Source organism: Hylaeus volcanicus, chromosome 5, assembly GCF_026283585.1.
Source record: "Hylaeus volcanicus isolate JK05 chromosome 5, UHH_iyHylVolc1.0_haploid, whole genome shotgun sequence".
In the NCBI taxonomy this organism is placed as follows: domain Eukaryota; kingdom Metazoa; phylum Arthropoda; class Insecta; order Hymenoptera; family Colletidae; genus Hylaeus; species Hylaeus volcanicus.
This window is the reverse complement of record NC_071980.1, coordinates 1102661-1126106: the sequence shown is the minus strand read 5'-3', so window position 1 is coordinate 1126106 and position 23446 is coordinate 1102661. Positions and strand designations below refer to the sequence as shown.

General features: G+C 49.6%; 1 long non-coding RNA gene across 1 annotated transcript; it reads right to left on the bottom strand.

The window, feature by feature from the left end:
• Window positions 1-4765: 4765 nt before the first annotated feature.
• Window positions 4766-19903, bottom strand: LOC128877469 (uncharacterized). The gene is made up of 3 exons (XR_008457248.1): window positions 19790-19903; window positions 8570-9946; window positions 4766-5331 (listed from the first exon to the last, which is right to left on the bottom strand). It is a non-coding gene; the product is annotated as an uncharacterized LOC128877469 (long non-coding RNA).
• Between the last annotated feature and the right edge of the window lie 3543 nt (window positions 19904-23446).

The following is a 23446-nucleotide window of genomic DNA, read 5'->3' as shown; positions in this document are numbered from 1 at the left end:
GCCGTGTCGCGGCTGATTGGCGCGAACCGTTGCACGCGGTAAATCTCTCTCCTCCTCGTCCGTTCGTTTCTCCCCTTCTGTTCAGATCGGTGCTTTATAGAGCTCCGGTGTTCACGGGCGGGCTGCTCTCGGCCTGCCGTCGCTTCGAAAACGTCGGACCACATGCGTTAGTCGGAGAAACGATCCGTTTGTTGTCGTCGATATAGGTGTGTTTCCTCGCGTAGGTGTGTTTACATGTAGCCATGCGCGGAAGCACCGAGCGAAGGCACGCGTGCTTGGATCTTGGCGAACGTTGACACATGTGGCCTCGAACGTGAGCACACGCGTTCGTGTACGTCAATGCACGTCAAGTTTAGATTAATTCTGATTCGCGTAGCATTTTTAAATGGCAGTAGGATGAATTCGATCGATAACGTGATCCGTTCCGTTCGAGCTGGCCCGAGTCCAGCCGATAGGTAGCTGGAGAGAGCGAGAAAGAAGCAGAGAGATCGCGGCGGCCCTATAAGGGCCAGACGGCGGCTGTAAGGCCCTTGGCCAGTAACAATGCGGCCTCGGCTCGCCTTCGCGGTGTCTCGTAAATATAAATGATGCCGCGACGCGGTTATAGCCGTGCTACCGTGTGCAGCCCCTCGTGTGGATGCGCGTACGGACATAAAACGCACGATGCGTAGACGGGGCTTCCTTCTCACTCCTTCTGTTTTCTTTTCTCATCTCGTGTCCCGGGAGCTTCATTTCCCGGTACCAACAGCGACTCGATCCGATGGTTTTCTCTTAGGGACGGATACAAGTTTTTATTCGTTTTCTCAAAATTCATGATAGAAGAAAGTTTGGTGGTACATGTTGTATCGAAAAATTTGGAGTATCGTTTAGTTTATTATTTAATAAAATATCTGATTTATCGCGTGTTATTTTTCTGTCTGTTAGCTACGCCCACCTCTGGACGCAGAGCGGTGCAGTCATTTCGTGGTATTCTCTCCAGTTTGTATTTGTAATACGACGTGTGATTCTGTGATTAATGAACGCGCTACTGCTACCTGCTGGGGTATAATATTTGCTGGTTAGTCATGCCTGTGTTTGTATTCTATAGCAGCTTCCCGTACACGTTCTTGTTATACGTTGGATTGTTTCTAATTCCTTATCGACGCTGGCCGTTTTCCATTATACTTTCCTTACCATTGCTATGATTATGATTATCGATGAAAGTCACGGAGTCAGGTCGGGAGACGGGTCGACGCTAAACGTTCGATCGGTTCTTAGACGGTCTCGAGTTCGGTACGCTCCAGGGAAAGGATCTGCCGTAGGAAAAGGCGAAAGAGACGGGACCAAGGGTAGAGCAAAAGGGAAACGAGAAGGCGAAGAGTGGAGAAAGGGTAGGCGGAGGTGGAGGTTAAAAGTGGCGTTAGAATGCAGTTGTAGGCAAGCAGAGGCGGCGGGCAGGGGAGATAAGGTGGAAGGTGCTGGGAGGCGGAGAAGAAAGATCGAGGACGAGGGCGAAGGGAGGAAAGGGCGGGGACGGTCCATTAGGCGGTATCGGGACCATCGCACGGTAGCACCAACGCTCTCTGCATCTCAATGCTTTCGCCCCTAGCCGAACGCGAGGCTCGTCGAGGGCCGAACAGAGCCGATTTTCGGCCCTCGGCGCGACTTGAAGCGCGAAGGCATCGTTGCGAGCTGACCACTGTCTCGTCTTGCCTCGCTCGCCTCGCCTCGAGGAATCGACGTTTCGCTGAAAAATCCGACCCTGCAGCTGCCCAACAATGTTGGGCCAACACCGGTAGCCTACGGCGGCGTTCGCCTCTGATCCGGCCCGATGAATCTCGCAACCTACGATTGGTTATTTAACCCTGCACAGCCGATTCGACTGGCTGAATCGTCCCGAAAACGGAACCTCGTAGGCAACGGGCGCGATAGAAGGTTAGACGTCCATGGTTGACATGCGTTATCAGACGGTGGCGTACGAGCGACAGTATCTCAATCTGAAAAATCCATTAGCGGGGCGTCCGTAGGGAACGAGGGAAAGAGAGCCACCTTCGCGACGTATTCGACGCGGCGATTCCGCTAATGGCCGGCTTAATCGGATTATAAAGGAATTAAATTAGGGGAGTTGTACTTGTTTTCGGTGCACCCGGGCTTCCCCGTTCGTTCTCGTGTGCGGAGTTCCGCCACGCTTTCCTGCGCCTCTCTCCTCCTCCTCCTCCTCCTCCTCCTCCTCCTCCTCTGTGCCACAAAAAGTCACCGGAGCCGTATAACCGCTATCTTTTTATCGAATTCTGAAACGCTTGGAAATGTTAATTCGCCAGAGGGCCAGGCCGTTTTTGAGAAACCAAAAATAAAAATAAATCTTCCGCCATGCGGCGAAGAGATACTTCAAGCTGTCAGAGCCCTGAGATTCTTACCTCAGCGACACTTTTTTCCCGGCTCGAAAGCGACTCCCGACATCATCGTTGTTGATTTGCCGAAATCTTACTCCCTCCCTCCCTCGGCCTCTCTTCCTTTTCCGTTCCGCCTTTCTCTTTCTCCGTCTCCTTTAAGAATTCTCTCGTAAATATGAAAGAGCCGCGCGCGGAGCTCTCTTTTTCGAGCGAAGGACATCGCTCGATGAGACGAGCAGAAGAGCGGTGAGGTAAGCCAAACGGAGCGAGTCGACGACGCCGACGAACAGGACGACTAGATTTTCCTGTCAATAAATCAAGCCCGGTATCCGTGCGCGAGGCAGCCTCGGCATTTCTGCCGCTCGCGACTCCCTTCGTCCCCGTGTTCGCCGACGTTCCACGCTGCTTGGTTCCTCAGCGCGGACCGACAACCGTTTGAAAAAACAGAAACTTACCGAGAAACGTGTAATCTCGCGAGATCCCGCGATTATCGTTTCCACACGGTGGAGAGTTTGGTCTTGTCCGTTGGCCTCCGCGTCCCCTTACGCGAGACAGCGGCGAAAACTGATGGAAGAAGCTGGGCATAGCTCAACAAGTTAACCCTCTATTGCATCCGATGAACAAGTCGGGAGAAAGTTTCGCAGGATTTACGCGCGATGCTTTCCGAGGGAGGAGTACGAGAGCTCTGCGGAGCCAGTCAGGAACCTCGGAACCTTGCGTCGAATAATTTTGTTGCGAAAATAATTAGTCTGTGACGCTTGGTAAATGCACTATTCATTCATCACTCCAGATATGAGAAACGTGGCAGTCGACGTGTTAAATAAGATATTTAGATCACGATCGCTTCGACGACGGTCCTTGTCAACCTTCCCTTGCAGTGGTTGTTTTAAGCGGTATCGGATGGCACTCGTTAGCTCGGCTACAGAGCTAGGCGATATTCTAATCGCCTGGATCGGTATATTCCTGCCTCTCGTCTATCCACGCCCAACCTATTACTCCAGAGCTGTTGCTAAACTTGTCAAGGTATACCAGGAAGAACCAGCGAGCAATGCCGATTTCGATATTTCCCGGGTGATTGAATTTCCTCGCAAGAAAGGAAAGACGACGATCACGACGGAAAACCAGCCGATGTCGTTCCATCGATTGCCCCGCTGCTAATCGAAGGATCGCGACTCAGCGGCAATCGATGGCTTCGATTTCTGGGAACCGTTGCGCGGATCGTTGATACAAATGATCGGTACGCGAAGAAATTACGCGAAAGAATGCGGATCGTCGCGGATTAATTGCAGTCGACCTGGACGGATTCCAGGGTAAATAATCGATGGCTAACCGCGGACGATCGGCAGGGCAATCGAAACGAACGCGGTGGGTGATAAAGCGAAACGGCGTCGCGCGTTTAATTGGAGCATCTGACGCGTTTCTGGCATTAAGTATGATGTTGCGTTGAGTTCAATTAAAATGGAAATCGGGGATGGTCGTGTCCCATCGCGGGTCATCGTCGCTCTTCGCGTTCTTCTTCCAGCACCGGGTCCTCCGCACACGTACGGAACAGACGGTTGTTTTCTCTCGTACCGACCGATCCTTCCAGCCTCCTCGTCCCATTTTCGTCGCTGGGCATCCTCGAGCCAACCCTATCGACTCGTTCGTCCTTCTTCCTCGTCCTGGCGCGTCGACGCTACTCGCGGCTGCGGACTCGGAGCCACCATTCGTGTGTCCCGATCTGAAAATAGTTCGGTGCTCGTCGGGGCCCCTAATGAACCCGAGATTAGAAGTCAGCCCGGGGTTCGAACGGTAGATACCGGGCGCAATTAACACTGAAATATCATCGGTGTGGGTCCGTTAGGGACGGTACACGCTCTGTGTCTCAGGTGGGGCTCCACGAGGAGAAAGAGGGATCGGAGCCCGAGACAAGGGACCAAAGGACCGGCCAATTTTATGGACTCCTAAATTAGCCGATCCCTGCTCGCCGATTCGCGCCAACTCCCCGTCAAGCTACTCGTTACGCGAGAACGTCCACTCCTGGAAATGAACTTTTCGATGGCAGACAAATTCGCTACCGTGTGCTCTAAAAGTCTAGTTTGATACTCGTTGTGTATTAGTAAGTCACTAAGTTGTACAGATTACGCTACATACCAGAGTTTGATGCGTCGAGTTTTCTACGACGGAATTGTTCGACAAAATGGACGTTTAATATTTATGTGCGTAATTTACATTTGAATGCGATTATTTATATGTTGCCTGGTAGGTGGATGACTCAAGGCATGGAATAAAGATCGAATGACTTACAACTAATTCACAAGTAACTTGCGCCGGAGATGAAAGTGGAAGTGACGGTAGAAGTTTGGTTGCATTGTACTGGTTGTATTTGGTTCCTGAAGAGGGTCATCTACATTGACCGCAGAAACGTTACGTAGTCGCGTCACAGTTAATTTATTTATTTATTTATGTATTCAAATAAATGGAAATATCTCATTAATTACAATAATTATAATGTAACTGTCGGTTGGTATCTAGAAAAGATAGCTTGGCAACTTTTTAACATTATGCATTATGGATGGACGCTGGGAGTGCGTTTTTAAACGAAACATAAGAATAAAAGAAAGAATCAGAGCTACAATTTGAATTTCAGGGCCGCTTATCAAAGGTCTCGCCTACTTCCCAATCGGTTCGGACCAGCGCGTTACAGTGGTGAAGCAAATAGGCGTCTTATACGAGGCAACAAATCGTAAATCGTGAGCAGAGCGGCGCGCGTTTATCCTCGAAATCGCGAATCGAAGCAGAAGCGGATCGTTAAGCGGGGACGAGTGAGTCTAATAGAGGTAAGTGGCTCGCCTCGCCTCGGCTTGGCTCGGACCGCTCCGGTTTAAAGTTGCTCCTGTTGCCCCCGTGCGTGGTCGAGGAGAGACTGCTCCGTGGTAGAGAGTTAATAAGACATCGTGACTCGGCGTAACGTCAGGCCCTAAGTGATCGGTTAATTGTACATTAAACCGTACATAATAGAATTATCGACGAGGCGGATTGAAAGAGAAAGAGGGCGAATCTCTGACTGGCGATCCCTTGCGTGGATCGGCCCCTATTTAGTAGGTCTCCCGTTCTGACATACTTTCGGCATTTTTTCAATGTTTTCTTCTCCTTTCCATCGAACCGTTCCTAACAGTGTGTTACGCAATCCGACGACAACCTTCCGGATTACCTTTTTCTTCCTCGATCGACTCGTTATTGAATTCGAGGTGCTCGTTCGCGATCACGCGGCCCCGTAACGCGAATTTGTTCGCAATTAGGATAGCGTGCCGCGAATTTCGATACGCGAAGCGGATGATTCGCAGACGATATCGTATGAGATATGGACGAACACACGACACGTTCGATAGTTACGCGAGGCAAGAAGATACTTGAATGGCGTTAATTGCCTAGGTTTCGTAAAATTCAATCCGTCTTTTGTATTAATTACCAGACGGTGTAATTAGTACGTATACCGGTGGCAGGGCAACGAACATCATTCCTAATCCAGCGAGCCCATGCGCAGCCAATATCAATCTTGCATACCCGTGGTGGCTTCGACTGGCGATGGTTCGGTACCCGGTAACCCTAACGCAATCAGTCACGGCACGTTACGATGATTTCATTCCCGTCCGACGCTATTAATTATCGCTCGAGTAGGCCGTAAGCTTCGTATAAACACGGATCTAGCACGTCGAAATAACTAATACCACTCGCGGGTAAAGAAGCTGGAAGTAATTAATGAAGTGCTTTGCGATACCATTTTAGTCAAACGCGTACGACTGGTTCTGCGCGGAACGTATGCGGCAGCGTTCGAGTTCGCCTCGCCAGGCCGCCATTTAAATAACGAGAATCATCCAGCGTGCTTCCTTTTACGCTTACGAGAACATTCGTAAAAATCGAACCTTCCCATTTTCAAATACGGAATATAGGATGAAATAAAAACGCGTAAATCGACGGTTACGCACGTATGTAAACAAAGCTAGGTACTCCTTTTATTTCGCGGAAGATAAAAGTCTATTTTTCATCCCTGTCTCCAGCAAGGTTGAGACAGTATAACAGATATCCCTAAAATTATTGGGTATCTACACAGAACTAATGATACACCCATCCCATCAGGGGTCTGCTACCATGCTGCAAAAGCACGTTGAAATTGGAGGGGGCAGGTCGGGTCCTCCGCGAGGGAAGGGGGACCAAACGGCAGGGCAAGAATAAGAGAAGGTAGCAGCGGAGGCAGACAGGTTGCAAGAGATTGCGCGATTGGTACCCGGAGGTAAACGCGTTAACCACGAAGAGCTCGTTCGGGAAATATGCGGGTCTTCGTCGTAACCTGTACGAGAAGCACGTGCTTCTTCGGTTCGTTTATTAACCGCGGGTTAATTCGCCGTTTAGAGGCCGGCGATCGGTCGCATTATAAAGCGAAGTGATCTCGCGATAGGTATTCATTAACCATCGTTAATTAAGACATTATCACTTCATAATGATCTCGGGACCGCGCTTTAATGAATGAATGAAACACGCCTCATAAATAATTAATCCCCAGTCGATTAAGCCCTAGCCAGCGAACGTGGCCGTGTGCCACCGTCGGTCGCGAGAACGACCGACCGTCGTCGCCTTTTCGCGCTGTAGGATCGTCGTGGATACTCCGATGATGGTCAGTGATCGTACGTGCCAACAAACAGCCCTATCTCGGGGTTCGTCCCCTGGTGTTGTATTCTGCATCGTCAGAACTTCTTGCCTCGATGAAAAGACATATAGTAAAGGGCTAGTTTCTCCATTTTCAGTTTTGGTCTACTCATGGGAATTCGTTAGAACAGGAACAGTTACCGTACTAGTGGTAACTGGTACTAATAATCAGTTCTTGGGCGCCCATTCGTCGTTTCGTCCGTGGATGGGTTCAAATTAGCACGAGGACCTGAACGCGAAGCCGGATCGCGATTTGGACCCGCGAGTCTGACCCATAAAGCAAGAAAGCATGATACACACTCGCTGAACTAAGAACGAAAGTACAGCTGACCTGTAGCGCGTGTTAACGCGGCGAATACTCGAGATTATCTTGCGCTCGCGCTGCTAACACCGTCTTCGAGAACTAGAGCCATCGATTCACGAAACATATCTCGATCTTTCCTTTTTATCCGTGGCTTCCGAGAAATTCATTATTTAACCGTGCTTGTATCTCGATGCGCAATTCGCACGTGACACGGTCACGTAACGTTGCGCGCTCGCGCGAGGACTTTATTTATGGATCGCTTTGGTTGATCGTTAATCAAACGATTGCTACGGAATCGCTTCGCGTACGACTTGGTCGGAGCTACCGTGTTTTTCGATCGATCGAATCGAATCGCGTTGGCGGCGTCGTTCGTTATTCTCGACCGTGAACGATCATTTTATTTAATTTATAGATCGATAGATGCTCCTGGACCGCCCAAGCAATGTATTTAGAACGTTTTCTCGATCTATATATGGCGAGCTTCATTGGCTGATTTTAAACGTGTTATTTTTATAGTTTGATCGTGGAAATGTACAGGGTGAGGCAGCTAAACTGTTACAGAGCGATGATGCCTGAACTATCGTAGACACAAAAAAAGCTTACAGGAAAAAATTAAAAGGTTCGAGGAGGCCTATTTTATATAACCATTGCTTTTCTTATTATCATCGAAGGATCATCATAGCTGATCGGAAAATATATAGTAATAATCGGTACGCTAATGACCTGATGAATTATATGCCTGCACTGTAATCATTCGTGTCTAATATAATGGACAATTTAAAATAGTTTTTTATAGCCAATACTTGTAACAAACTACACTGTTTTAGTTTGCATAGCTTGAAACTCTAACTTTCACCCATTGAATTTTTTAGATCTCGTACTTTAACAATTCATGACCATAAACGGAGCTAATGTAACAGTGATTCTATTAAACTGTATGTACGCAAGGTTCGATAACTCCTCGTTTTCCTTAATGGAAGATTAACAAGTCAATCTTATGTCAATGTCTTGAGTAACCGATTGTATGAATTATTGAATGAAGCTTCATTAGATGTTCATCGCAATGTGGTTTATGCATGACGGTGTACCGCTACATTTCAGACGAGCAACCAGTCATTTCCCGAACGAATAATCTTCTAACAAACGTACAATCGATATTCCCTATTCGTCCCTACGAAAGAGGCCGAATTTTCACAAATATACGTACGAACATATTCGATCCACGAAAGTGAAAAAGCTCCAGCGTCTACGACGATCTGGTTCTGTCGATGATGTAACGACAGCTCGAAATGTCGTCGGCCTTCCAGGCATTCGTTCCCTCTAGTCGTCCGGCGGAATCCGAAGATTGAGTCTTTCCCTTCGCTCCTTCGTCCCTGGCACGTTTCCTCATCAACGTTTCGTAAGCTTGAATTCCGAGGTGCCCTGTTCTTCTTCTTCTACTTCTTCCTCTTCGCGTTTCGCGTGATTTCACATCGTTTTGGCCCGACGACCTGCCGCGAATCGACTAACAGCCCCACGAATCTCAATCTTCCCGGAGATCCACGAAAATCGCTGCAGCGATCGCTCGTCGAACTCGAACTCGAGTCACGATATTTCCTCCCGTTTGATTTCTTAGTCTGAAGCGACTCTTGGTCGCTTATTATTCGAATAAAATTTTGAATCCGACGTCAGCTCAAGCCGACACGAGTCCGCGAGCGCTCGTTAAGGCGTTTCTCGTGGACGCCGATGACGTCGTCGGATGAACGTTGTTGCGACACGTGACGACGACTTGCACCGCGCTGGACATCCTTGACTACACGTACACGCTGTTGACGAAGAAAAAGAAAAACTTTCGTGTCGGTACTTCGCGGGTTATAACCTCGCGGTCGTGAAATCGTCGAACCGCTGCGACTCGAGAACCAAAGTCGAGTGGTCAACCTTCCTTCCGTCTCTATTCTCGGGTGGACTTTATTCCGCTACTCGAGTTCACGTGGCATGAATCGTACCTGTCGCGATGATAAATAATCTACCTGTTTCGCGAGATTCTCGTTTAAGACTAACAAGGGAGGCTTGAAACATTTGTTTTTAACGCGTATGGCGCTTCGACCCTCGGTTCGTGGTCATCCTCAACGCAAAACGAGTATATTATAAATTAAGACGTGCAACAAATAGACAAGTGACGCGTAGACTACGTACTTATGCATATTAAGTTACAGCTTTGTTGACGTTTTCAATAGTTTCCTTGTTTTCTCCGGTAAAAGCCACGACCGCTCCAGGAGAAAAAATGCGTAATATGTGTGCCTTACTTTGAAGTAGATTTTTTCTTCGTAGCTTCCATTGGTGTACATAAGGTACACGATAGAGCACAGCTAATCGCTTCCTGAAATTATACGTACTCGGTGTCCAGAAATATTTAGCGTGATAACGTGTTAAGCCGCGAGGTGTGCGCACCGATGATGTAGTCGGATGGAAGTTGCGACACGTGCTGCGTAACTCGCATGGTTGGCGGCCATCCTTGACAGCCTCTAGGCTCGCTCCAACCACGGCAAAACTCTTCGTACTGACTAACTCAACCGGATCACCGCGTAGGTCGATCAGCAACCACCTGCGAACCATTCGTTCAAATTATCCGCGGAAGGATCGACCGAGGAAGTCAAAGATCTTTGCGATGTTCCTTCGCCTACAGAAGTTGCCTCTAAACAACGCGAAATATACCTCTTGGTCCGTAAAGTCTAACGAATTTTTCGCTTGAATATTTATCGTTGGATACAAATTAGAATCTGAATTACCGAATGAATTACAGTCCACGCTGAACGAGTAAAAACCGATACGTATGACATCTCGATCGATTAAACGTCTAAGCGTCATTCTTATCCGATCTCCATCATTCCTGTCGGGTGTCCCAGGCGTTAGCTCCGATGATACATTTTGACAAGGTTAGCCCCTCGGAGTTAATTTCTCCCTGGTAGGAAGCGAACGCCGTCAACGCAACGAGTTGAAAGGTCGAGCCGGCTCGCACCGTCGCGATTAACGATCGTTTTTCATACGACGGACGGTTCGCGGCGATACGTGGCCAATAACTCGCGTCACAGCCGGTCGTTTCTAGAAAATTAAGCAAACCTCGCTATCGAGCCTGCCCGTCGACGTTGTCCGACCAATCAGGATCAGCGAGATCGACTTTCTTGCGAGATTTACTGCCAGCTGCTAAGATTCCACTAATTTTACGCTCCCACGGATCGAAAACTTGGCTCGTTTCCAGCGATCGTCGAACGAGAATCGGAATCGAGCTGACCTCTCGGGACCTTTGGAGTTTCCTCCGCCAAAATCATAAAAGTTCCTCCGTCGAGCGCTTTAAACGAACCCCGAATTTGAAACGAAAACCCATGTATCAATTAAGGGGGTAGGGAGATGAGAGAAGTTTGTCTAAGCGTTCTTCGAGACATCGAAAACAGACGTTCCACGGGATTCTCGCTCGACGCCGAGGAACCACGTCTCCACCTGACTTAAAATGTTGGAAAAGTTTGGTCGTTCCAACCGTCCCCGAACAGCAATCGCGAAGGGACAGCACCACGGCGCTCGAAATCACTAATAGTATCCGGCAAAATGAAATTTATTCAACGGTGTATGGTTGCTACGTGCTCTAAACGAGGATTAATTTCCGAAAATGGACAGCTTTCGTTTCTCAAACGCGATCAAAACAAGGCATCGCTATCGACCTATACAAACTCCGCATTTCTCGAGTTTTGATGGAAAGCTGCGTTTCCATGGCCAACTTTTTAGGGTTAAAGAGCGGCGTCCTGAGCGCCAGGTGCAACGTCCGACGAAGGAACCGAACGAATATCCGTGTAAACGTGTGTGTAACCACCGGAACGTGGCAAAGGATCATGCGTGACCGATACAATATTTCGGAACGAGGTCTAATTAGCCGAGAACGCGTGCAAGAAGCGCCACGCTTGGGGAAGATGAGAACGTAGATAGTCAATAACTCGAGCAGGTGAAACGCGTGCCTCGACCTTGCGTTTCGTTAATACCCCGTTCGAGTTGCAACTCGATGGCCAGAATTGGATCAGCCGCCTTGCCGACGAGACGGTAACGAAACGGTGAATCGAACCGAGGGCTACCTGAGGCAAAAACCATCTTTACACTTTTCATCGTTGGATCAAGGGCGGATCCACCGTGCATCTTACGAAGCTGCGACTCTGGATAAATAATAGGATATTTAATCGATACCTCGCATGGTACTAATTATTCTCTTTAATACGGGAGAGACTGAATCGCGTAAGTCAAAAACGTAACACACATTTTGTCGCATAGATTGACTAGCACATTACGTATAACTATTCAGGCCATCGAGGTGATATCTAGAGCTAAGCTGCTCAGGTAAGAAAAAGGATAATAACGATAACGATCGAAACGAGCAGCGAATTATCGCGACCGGTCTGGCTAATGCGCGTACTTGGCGTTTTGTACCTGGAGGACCTTTGACCGCCGCGTACAAAATAGTGCATAAATTCAAACGACATATTTTTTTTTCTCTATTTTTTTATCGTGGCAAAACGAGTTCAGCTCGAAGGAGACCTCGATGACAGAAACAAGCGTTCAGCGTTGGGTAGTAATGGGACTGACAAGATACATATTGATGATGTTCAAGCAGTTCGTTAGCAAAGTAATTAACGCTGAAGTAGGCACGCGCGGGTCGAGTAGATCCATGCATTGTGCGTTTTTCCCCGATAGAGACTGATTATTATTTAACAAAAGTGAAAAATAATGGATTACAGGGAAAACTGAAACGCAAATTTTTAGTCAGTTTTTACCGCGTTAATGTCTAAAATAGTCGAGAATTTCTTAAGCAACTATTCGTTTAGAACCCGAGTCGCGAGCTCTTGTCGAACAATTACTGTTTCCTCGACACAACGAGGCATTTGGTACACCAACTACGCGTTGTATGCAAAGGATTTGATGTAAAATGATACTTTATTATTTGTCGTCGATAATATCGACACGGTATTAGACCCATCGCTAGCGTCGGGTGTGCTTCGCGTGTACAACGCGTGTACGCGCTCACTGGGCCCTCTGACACCTGCGTTCACCGGTAGCTCACATATCGCGCACGCATACCCGCTTAAATATCGCAAGGCACCGTTCACTTTGTGGCATACGAGAGATACAAACCGTAAACGGAGAGACGTATCGACGCGAAACTTGGAATCGTCGTACGACTACCAAGTTTCGAGGAATCGATGACAACCAGCGGTGCGTTTTATAGCGAATATCCGATCTTGTCAATGCTAGCACGCAATAGATTCATATAGTCGCAGAGGTGCAATTTTCAAGCTTAAATGCTCGCGAGTACAGCTATAGATTATTATGTTACCGTGTAATACGCGTGCCTCGCTCTCAAGGCTCGTATTTCTCGGTACGATTGCTGCTATTAGATGCAACGTTAACTGGTACATAATTATACCGTTTGAGCGTCGAATATCGCTAACCAGCGAGCGATTATCAGAGCACCCGTCCCGGACTATCGTTTATGTGTCGTTCGATGCACGCGGCATTTCCAGACGACTTAATTAGATAAATAAATTTTTATACGTTTCTTACGCGCGACACATTTTCAATTCTCTTTAAAAAATATATGGTGCGAGTCGTAACTGTGGTCGAAGGCCGGTCGAGACCCGTGTGTTTTAAAAAAAAATCGAGTCAAAGTAGTAATCGGCAACGTTACGTTCTGATCGGTGACACGGCGCAATGCTATTTGCAGCTACGGGAAGTAGTCGTCGGTAGGGTGAGGAGAAGGGGGACCGCGAGGATATGCAGATCGTATGGTAATCGTGTCGCGAGTCAAGCGCAACCTGTGTCGCGTAGCACCTCGACGGGAGAGAAAAAATAAAGTAAAAAAGAAAAACCGAAAGAAACGCGAGAAAAATCGAAGAGGAACGATCCAAAGTCAATCGATGGACATTTTCGAGATCGACGACTGAGGGACCGCTGAAAACCGTCAGCGATACGAGAACAACGATAAAAACACATTTGCACACCCGCATCGAGCGTTGTTCGATCGTTCCCCGTTCCAGCCGCGACTTCCACGGATCATAATCCTGTTATCTGGCCACGGGAACGTAATTTATGATATCCTTTTTTCCTACCTGTGTTTACAACGCTCGCACGATATTTTCTTCGTCGCGCGTCCGAGCCGGGGTTAAACGAGCATCGTGTTCCGTTCGCGAAAATGCAAATCATTCGCCGTTGTTTTTCACGCCGGATAGCCTCGGGAATCTTCGCGAAACGAGCGCGAAAGTCCGTAAGGTCTGCTTGAAAAAAAAACTCGGGGCAACGCTGGATTCACTTCGGTAACATTCGTTAGCATATTTTTAAACGACTCATCCGATCTCCGAAGAAACCAGATTCGCGCGATCCCGTTGGCGTTTCCGCGTCCAAGAAACGCACGACGATTTCCGCGGGATTCTATCCACGCGGCGGTACGTTACGCCCGGTGAAACTGGTTCGCTTATGTTGGCGTCTGTCGCGGTTTGAAAGGACGAGCAGGACGAAAAAAAGACGCTTTACGAAACGGGAAGGGCAGGCCGTGTCACATACCGGATTTTCCGGTATATCTAGACGCGGCTAAGCGCGCTCGAGCGGCCAGAGGCGTGCGTCGCGACGAAGGGAGCAGGTACGTGAACGCAGGAACCCGGTGTAGGTACACACGCGTGTTCGTGACTTTTCGCGATACGCGTTTTGAATTAAGCGGCTCTTGTCCTCGCGCGATTTCGCAGTGTACGCAAGCGGCTACCGAGGGCAAGTGTCAACGAACACTCGACAGCGTCGACCTCGCGGAAACACCGACAGCCGACTCCGTTACTGCTGCGAAATCATGCGCGTGACTGTCACCGGTTTACGCTGCTCCAAAATCAAGTGCCGCTTTATTCGCTTCTTCGAAGAACTTGACACCTGTAGATTCGTTTATTACGAACATTCTCTGGCTGATTCGTTTTACATTTCATTCGCAACACTGGCGACGAAGTAATAGAATCGGAGCGATGACGGCTGGGCGTCGGAGGACATCGGACATAAAGGACAGAGGAGGATCTCCACGCGTCTCACGAACGTCTCGCGTTCGAGCCATTCATTAGAGGACTCGACCGGCGAGAGCAAAGAGCGAGAGAGCGCCCATTACGAATGCATTGGATAATAACGCGGTGTGGCATCTCCTATAAATGGATCTCGGAACGACTCGAAGCTACCGGATGCTCGCGCAAAAATCGTCGCGCTAATTGGAACCGGTAGCTCGACGCGATGGGACGTGCGCGCGTTACGCGAAATGTAATTTTAATCTGCGACGCGATTACCTGAGGTTAACGACGATTCGGTCCGTATAACGCAGGACGTCGATGGTTTCGATCAATTTGCCTTACGTTTAACAAAAGGAATCGAAGGGACATTTCCAAAATGCAATGGTTACGGTATAGACGTACATATATTTCGATGTGTACTAACAATTTTCGGGCTACATTGCTGTGGGATGCATCGTTGTAGCGATTGAAACAGGGTTCGAGGAATCCGTGAAGCGACACGCGGCCTTCCAATGCCAAAAGGTTCCCCACCGTGCCTAAAAGGCACGCGGCCACGCAGAGGATAGAGACGATGCTCGAACGAACGGCGTGTCCAGCGTTCTCGAGATAGTAGCTGTCGATCGTACGTGGAAACCGTCGCCTCGGGGACGGACAGCCTACTTGTATGCAGAATTGCGTCGTACATTGTGTTTGTTTTATTAATGCGGCTCGACCTTGTGGCTTTCGTGCGGCGCAGAGCGGCGCGCGTAAATACCTGCGGCACCCTCTCCGTTGGACGAGTTCATTTAAACTGACCGATCAGGGATATGATCGACTAAAATTGATTCGAGGAATCCGAAATCGGTTTCGGTTTTGGTCGGTGGATCAATTACCGCGGGTCGTCCGAGAACTTTTCTCAGAGACTTTCGAGACCTCGTCCATTTTAAATAAATAAATGCGGATAAAATATCCGACATTTAATTCTCGATTGTTTCCCACGAATCTCGCAAACGATATTTTAATAATCGAACGTGAAAATAACTATGGGCAGTAAAATCTCCCGCATGTTTCCCTGGAATTTATTCGATCGAAGATATCACCTGACAAGTAATCAACAGCTACCTTTATTTAGTATCATATATATCATTGCGCGTTACATATTTGCCGTGCGTATAATATTTTTTATTGGAATGCATTATATTTATGTCGAAACAAATTGATTTGCATTTAAAAAGAACATAAATGCGGGCACACAGGGGTGAAGAGTAAAGTCATTCGATCGACACGTTGCGTAATTGTTCTTTGCGCCCGATCCCTACCGTTTTTTCCCACCCCTTTTTTCACCCGAACGAAACGTCATTCGATCGTGCACGTAGAGGCGCAATTAATTCCGTCGTATCCCCGATTATTGTTTCGAATATAGTTAAAAGTTTACGATCATCGTAAAACCGCGCCACGGCTGGTGCCGCAGCTCCCATAGAGCGAGGCTTCATAAATTCTTGAAAAAGAGGCATAGACGGTTTTGCAACTAGCCTGGTCAACCTAGAACTCGCCGCGACGCGTTAACTTTTGCATAATTTACACCGGTGCGAGGCAAAAGAAACATTTATTATCGTTGTCACCGAGGAAGGAGAGCAGGAGGAAGAGGAACCGAGAAAGGCAGAGTGGGTGGCACCAAGGACTAATTTCGCGCAGAGGCAAGGCCATATTCGAAACATCCAACGATATATCGACGTTGTAAATTTTCAACATGCATCGACGTACCGTACCAATTAGGAGTGTACATCGCTAACGGAGTTCGCAAGACTTCCCATGTCCGTTCGGAGGTGACACCTAGCGTAAAGGGTCAAACGATATCGCGAACGTATGCGGAGCAGCGAGAACCACGTTGCGCGATAGCCCTCGAGGAAGGTCTCAGAGGTCCGCCAGTTCTAAGACCAGTTCTGTCACGGAGCCGCTCCCAACTCTTAACGGCTCCGGCCGAAAGCCTGGCCACGAACCAGTGTCGCCTGGCTTCCGTTTACCTCTGCTTTATCTCGATCTACGACGATCGCCGATCGAAAATTCAGGTTTCATTTTTTCTCCTCCTTTTTTTCGCTAACCTCCTCTCGCCCCTCCCCCGTTGTTACCTGCCCTCCTCGATACGCGATACCACTCTCCGTCGCTGCTCGTACCGGTTTTAGACACTCCGATACCTTCGAATCTGTGACTCTCGCGTCCTTTTTTTCGCTCTATTTTTTTTTCGCCAGTTTCTGGGTCCACGACGGAATAATATGTAGTTCACCTTCCAACGAGTGTAAAAGCGACGCCGAGACGCAGAAAACACAGTTTTCGTTTCCTCCTCTTGCCAACGATCCGCTCTCGCCATTTCGACGGTGACGTTCGCGCGAACGCGAAACGGTACATTTCGCTTTGTCGCCGTGTTATTTCGTTTAGTTTGTTCGCGTACGAAGGACACGCCCTGCGATACATGACGCATTACAATCGCCGGGTGCCGTAACGATCATTGCTCGAGAGACTGACGCGGTATCGCCGTGAAAATCTAGTTCGTGACTGTTTAGCGCACGTTCTAAAGTCAGGATCAATGCCGATGCAATTGACAGAGAATTGTTAGGGTGGCAATTGTTAGGAAAGCGATAGAAGCAATAGAGCTAGGTATCCCAGTACTAAAGACTAAAAAGGGGAGACGTTTTTAGGAGGATCTAACGAAAGCGTGGAGACGAGGTTTCCGAGACAAAATAGCAGGTTTTAAAAGCAATTTCATCGGTATCGAGCGAAGGTATCGAAAGAACCCGATGCGGAGTTAACCCCTGCACAGAGATCCGGTCTTGAGCTCCACTTTGGTGCGTCGTGGTAGACGAAACGTCTTAGGTACGTTTAAGCCCCGTTATCTCGATCGTGGCTCGATCGTCCGGCTACTGCCTACTCTCATCCGAGTGCGAGTCTTGAGGTCGTGCCAGCCGACGATAATTTACGCCTGGCGCGAAGCGTTGCGGTGATACGGCATCCGCTCGAGAAAACGGCGCGGTGCCCACTTGCGTATGTCGCGATGCACACCGTGGCTCCACGCTTAGCCCTGACTCTCGATGTTATTAATTAACGCGTCCCGATGAACGGATACTTGTTCCATAATGCGCGCGTCGTCTGCGTCGCTTGCCCGTCAGACACCGTCGACTAACCGAAATGTATGCATTTTGCCAGAAGCATCGTACGCAGACACTTTTCACCTGTAAACCACATTAGTCGCAAGAAGGTGTCCTAGTCGTCGTTCAATCGGCATCCGCTCGATATAGCGCTGCCTCGATGCACTGCGCAGCGATCGAGCTCGTTGGAAATTTCCAGCGGCGCAAAATCGCCTCGTCTCGACGCGAACCCGTGGAATTTCGCGAAAAAGACGCCGATCGAAAAGACTCGTTTAGCGGCAAAAGGAAAACGATCAGCGAAAAGGAAAAAAAGCTCCCGGTTGTTTGTACGCATGCGTAGAATCTGCGCGTACACGTCTTCCTGTGTGCGACTACACACGGCCGTCCATCGGTTCGTTCGGTACAGTCAACGTCGTGTTACACGTGTTTATGTACGTTTATGTACGTGTATAAAAAAGAAAATATATATATAAATGTTCTAGAGCCGCGATCCCGCTCGCCTTCGTCACTGCGGAATTACGCAATAAGTAGAAGTCGCTTGGTTGGCTTCGACTGCTCGTTGGACGTTTCCACGGAGCTCGACCACCTCGCGAAGATAGGAACGATTCCGTGCCTCTTACCAATCGTTCCACGTCGAATCGCAGCAGGTACGGATTCAGCTTTGTTCTTTTTCGCAGCGGCGATGTAAGGGGAATTCAAAGTTTTAATACGACGAACAAGGAAACGAGCAGGAAGGAGAACACATCGTCGGTGTCCTCGTTGTTTTCTCCGTTGTTATTTCGAGGTGTTTAAAGTCGCGTTGGATGCTGTTTAATTTAGTACATTTTAAGATTTGAAATACGGAGGAAATACCAAACGGATCACGTTTTCGAACGACCTAAGCAGAGACTCGCGTTTATGGCGAAATGACTCGTAGGAGAGTAGCGTTTCGCGATTAATACCCGTGCGGTCACAGCAGATTCGTTTCTGAGGTTAAGAGACACACGACCGCCGTTAAGACGCCGTAAGTGGTCTTCCCAGTTGGAGACGAGCGATTGGAAATCGTTCTTGAGCCGCAATTTGCAACCGCAATGCTGTCCGTGGCAATTCAATCGTTGCTTAACGTCAGGAAACGGTCGTCACCGATTTACCGTTTTAGGCGCGGCTCTCCGAGTGTCGATTTTCATGGCGCCTCTCGTTGAACGGGTCGAGACGAATCTCCGTCGTCGAATATATAAAGGAAATTGAGTGAATCGTTTCGTAGTCGAATGCTTCTCGACGAAATTAAACAAAGGAAAAGAGAAATCCGGTAGACCCCCTCGGTAGAAACCCAAATTTCAAATGACCAACAACGCGTGTACGTCGGTTTCACCGAAATGCCCGACCTCGAGCGAGGAAAGTGATCGATTTGGCCGTGGAGAGACCGAAACGGAGCCTTGAGAAGTCTCCGTAGCGGCCTCTGACGAACGTCTTCGCAACGGTATTCGAGGCTAGCGAAACGAGGGAATATTTAACGTCCCGCAGATCCATGACACGAGATTAAGCTTCGCGAGGATGGAAATCATCCGGACGGCTCGACTAACTGGTCGGAGAGAAGAGATATTGCCTAAAATTGGCCGTTCGCTGCAAGTAGGTCCAACGGATACTCGGAGACGACCTTTCGTCCACGTCGACGGCGATTATCGGTGGGATTCCGAGGCAGGCCGTTCTTCCTAAACCGAGTATCATAAATTGAACTTTCCCCCGGAGCTCGTGCGGCCGACCTCGTTCGAAACGAAGCGCCTCCTCTACTTCTGCAGGACGAGCAGAGAGGCGTCAAGACGCGTACGCGTATCCCGAGGCGCCTAGGCGGTCGGTGCCTTTTGTTTTTAACGCGACAGGTGACATTTCGAGCGTGTCTAGACCAACCTTGATGCCAGCAGCGCTGAAATTCCGTTTCTACCGTTGTTCCAGCTTCGACGGTCTTTCTCTTTCCCCTGGAGGATCGGTAGCGAGAGAGCCATCCGATCCGCGAATATAAATTCTTCCTGGCGAGCCTTCCAAAACGTCGTGTAATTAATTGCAGCCGAAATTGTGGTTCGACGAGGGATCACGGATGAGCATAATTCCGAATTTTGGTTCTCTCTCGAAAGAGAAGAAAAAGAGAAACGCCGCATCGCGATCGTGGACGATAGAACATGCTGGGAGTTGCGGAAATTACGCCATTCGAAAACGACCACTCCCGTCTCCTGTCAGAGATCCTACAATTTTTTACCGAATTCGAAATTTACATACCGCTGGAAAAATTGCGCCGCTGCCCGTCGACGACACCTTGGGAGTGAAACCATGCCGTTCGTCCTGTTTTCGACGAGAGGATTTTGGATCCTGCGCGTACACTCGCTACCGCCATGTTTAAGTGGCACGAACAAAAGTGCAAACGCAATAGTTGAAACGCGTCTTTCGAATCGACCTAAGACCAAACTTGTCTATATCGATATTCAATCGCCACGCCCGTCGGGCGGTAGATGGCTATCATCGTTCGTTATCGGAGGCGACGCGTCGCTGAAGCGGGACGTGAACTTGAGGCAAGGACGCGCGAATCGCGGCTAACGAGACGCGACGCTCACGCGCTTCGCGGCGATTTCGCAACGCGTAACCTCTAAGGTGGAATGCGTTTAACACGCTCGACGCCTACGGGACGCCTGCACGGCCGCGCGAAAAGCCTTGGGAGGGAAGAGTATTGCAACACGATCCTTTGAATCTCGGCTGACTGCCAAGCTTTTAAAAGACGCGCTCGTGTGCGCGCCTCGACTCAACCTGTCCGTAAACCCAGCACGCGGCCTGGAAAAATTTTTTCCTTCGTCCGTGACGGAGCCGTTGCCGCGAGTAGAGGCGAGCCAACTCGCGTCGAGACCTTGCGCGTCTCTATTGCAGGAAGAAACGAGCCTGGCGAGTTTCGCGCGGCTTGCCTCTTTTCCAGATTTCGCGATAGCCCCCCCCATGTTGAAGTTTACCCGATGTCCCTTCGAGAGATGTTGCTTGACACGCCCTGATCGAGACCGATCCCGATTTGTCCTTTTTGTGACGATGAAGATGATTGAAGTAAGTTAATAGACACAGGTGAGAATAATTCCGATAATTTCCTGAATTTACAAAGAACCTAGTTGGTTTACGGTGTCCCAAGACGGCGACTCAACCCGAGCGTCTCGAGCGTCCGCCCACCCCCGAAGATCGACGGTTCGCCAATCGGAGTAGAAGACGTCGAGTCGGCGGTGAATCGTCGCGAAAACGCGCGCGACTCGTCGGTCTGGCAAGAAAGGGTAAAGAGGAGAAAGGACGGAGGACGAGGGCACGAGGGTGTCCCAAGGACTCCCCATCGCGAACGGTGGCGCGAGTTATTTCTCCGGGACGTAATTCACATCGGCGGGGGTGGGGGAAGCCCCCTCGGGGTTCCGTCGGTTGCTCGCATTGTCCTCTCTCCTCCGAGGCGCACCTTTGAGCTCCCGCATTCTGCGTAGCGTCACTTTATAATATTTACAGCCCTCCGCCAAATTCCTTCTACGCCGTTTTATCTTGGTGACGGTGCCCCCCTCTGTCCTCCCGTCGGGGTGGGAGAACGAAGGGCTGCGGTCCTTTCCTCTGCCCTTCGAGAGAGACCCGATCGGGACCAGCGGTGGCCTTTGCTCGATTTTCTCCATTTCGATCCTCGAAGAGGGAGGGCAACGAATTTTGGGGATCGTTCGTGGTCCTGGAGAGGAACAGGAAAAGGAGGAAAGGAGAGAAAAAGGGAGAGGTCGTAGCTGGGCCCCTAGCGAACGGGACGCAGAAACGACGCGAGACGAGACGAGACGGAGGGAGCAGAGGAGAAACGAGGGAAGCGATCGTGCATGCGTCTTCTATTTGTTAGGCGGGAGAGGCTTCGTCGGCTCGTAACCGCGGCCTCTTATAAGACCCGAGATGGGGGCCCCCAATCGGACACATGAAAGCCAAAAAGCCGAAAGTTGTCGTTGATCTAGTGCTCCACCGGCCGCTTAACTAGGGCCCGATACCTTCGGATAAGGCCCCTCCCGCTCGCTCCCGACGTAGCAGGCCCATCGACGATTCGACTCCGTGGACCCGCCGTCATCTATTATATCCGCCAACCACCCTTTATCGAGACCTCTCCCGCCGACTATCGGCTACCATGCTTCCTCCCGATCCCTTCGACGATCCTCCCGTCAAGGGGTGAACGCCTCTTTGTCGCGAAAATTGGAGAAATTCTGCAACTATGGTGGACCAACGTCTTGAAACTCGAAAGAGGACCATCTATATTAGTATTATCGATTTGAGCTGACCTCATCCTCATACACATGGCGAGACTGTTCCCGAAGAGGACCACAAACGATGATAGGAACGTTGAAATAAAACGTACACATAAAATGATATCACCGTTGCATAAGAGCCATTATCTGCCCATCTCTTTCGTTTTATATATCACGGCGAGTGTGGCCTCTCCTTTGCGTCGATGGATCCGGATAGGAAAGTTCCAATCACAGGATTCAGAAGTTCCACCGAAGATCCCGACCGAGTTCGACACGACACGTCCGGCACATCCCTGGCGAGCATTCTGGAAGGCGATTTCGTCCACCTCTCGTCGGTCGTACGGCCAGGATTTCGTCATCGAGCGCAGCGCCGTGAAGGGAACGGTACAACCGCCGAAGAGAATCGAACGGTCGTCTCGAAAGCAGCGGTGTCGGCTGGTTATACAAGGTTAACGTCTCGGGATACTAGGAAACATCGCGTTCTCTCCGGGGAGAGACGGAGAGAAGCGTGGACCGAGGCTGATGCACGCGTGCTGCCTCGTGGATATGGCAGACCGACCATAACTTATTCACGCGTACGGCTATGGTACCTGACACGTAACAGTGTTCCCGAGGTCGAGGGCCCCTCTGTCTTCTCTGTCTCTCCCCGGTGGCGTCGCGGGCGCGGACGTGAGCGTAGAAACGCAGCCTGGGATCCCTTCGAAGCACGAACTTACGAGTTACGTATGCACGCTGCGCCGACGACGACGACGACAACGACGATCGGAGCTATTATCCGTGTCTCCTCGTTGGAAGTGAAAGGAGCGATAGTTCCGCTCCTCAGCGCGAAATCGTAATCCACTGATCGCCTCTACACACCGTTGGAATAATAACCCTAATAAATTGTTGTCGCAGCGATGACAATAACGCGACTTAACCTTTGGCTACTTTACAGCACGATTGCGTCGCGTTGTGCCGTGTACGAGAAAGCGATACCAGACTGGCACGCCGCGCCAACGAAACGGAAAGTACCGAACGGATATATCGCGTATCAGCATATTAATAAATACGGACGATTACTCCTATAAATTACCGTACTCGTTGCGTGTTCGAACCCTTGGTCCATCGCGCGAAGCGTCTGTAGCAGTGGAGTCGACTAAGGCCCGCGTAATGGCGTCAGGATATTCGGCAAATGTCAACGGTATCCAAGACGCTGCCGTGCTTTGGACAAGTCGACGAGGAATGTTAATGCAGGGGCACGTAGTGGCGTAGATGCAGCACTGTCGAAGAAGACGCGTCCGAAGGGAGATCGGTCAAGGGTAAAAGCAAGGGTCCGATGGCTGGTCCCTGGGCCCCCGCGGGGCACGTTTAGCTCGTAGCGCGCTGAAACGGGCCCGAAGGAGTAGGTGCGGACCTCTGAAGGTGCACCGCACGAAAGGGTGGGATGTACCGCGTGCAGACAAAAAAAAGGAAATTAAACGAGCCAGGCTTTTAACATTGCCGAGAACAGCCAGCGCCCTGGCACGGGGTGAAGTCGAAACGCTCTCCTCGAACTTTGGTATTCTTACTCATTGATTAAGCATACGTCAGAGATACGCAAAATGTAATCTGCCCTACGAAATTTTAATCTTCTCTTCTGAACTAGCATCGACGATTCGGTAAGAAAGTAAAC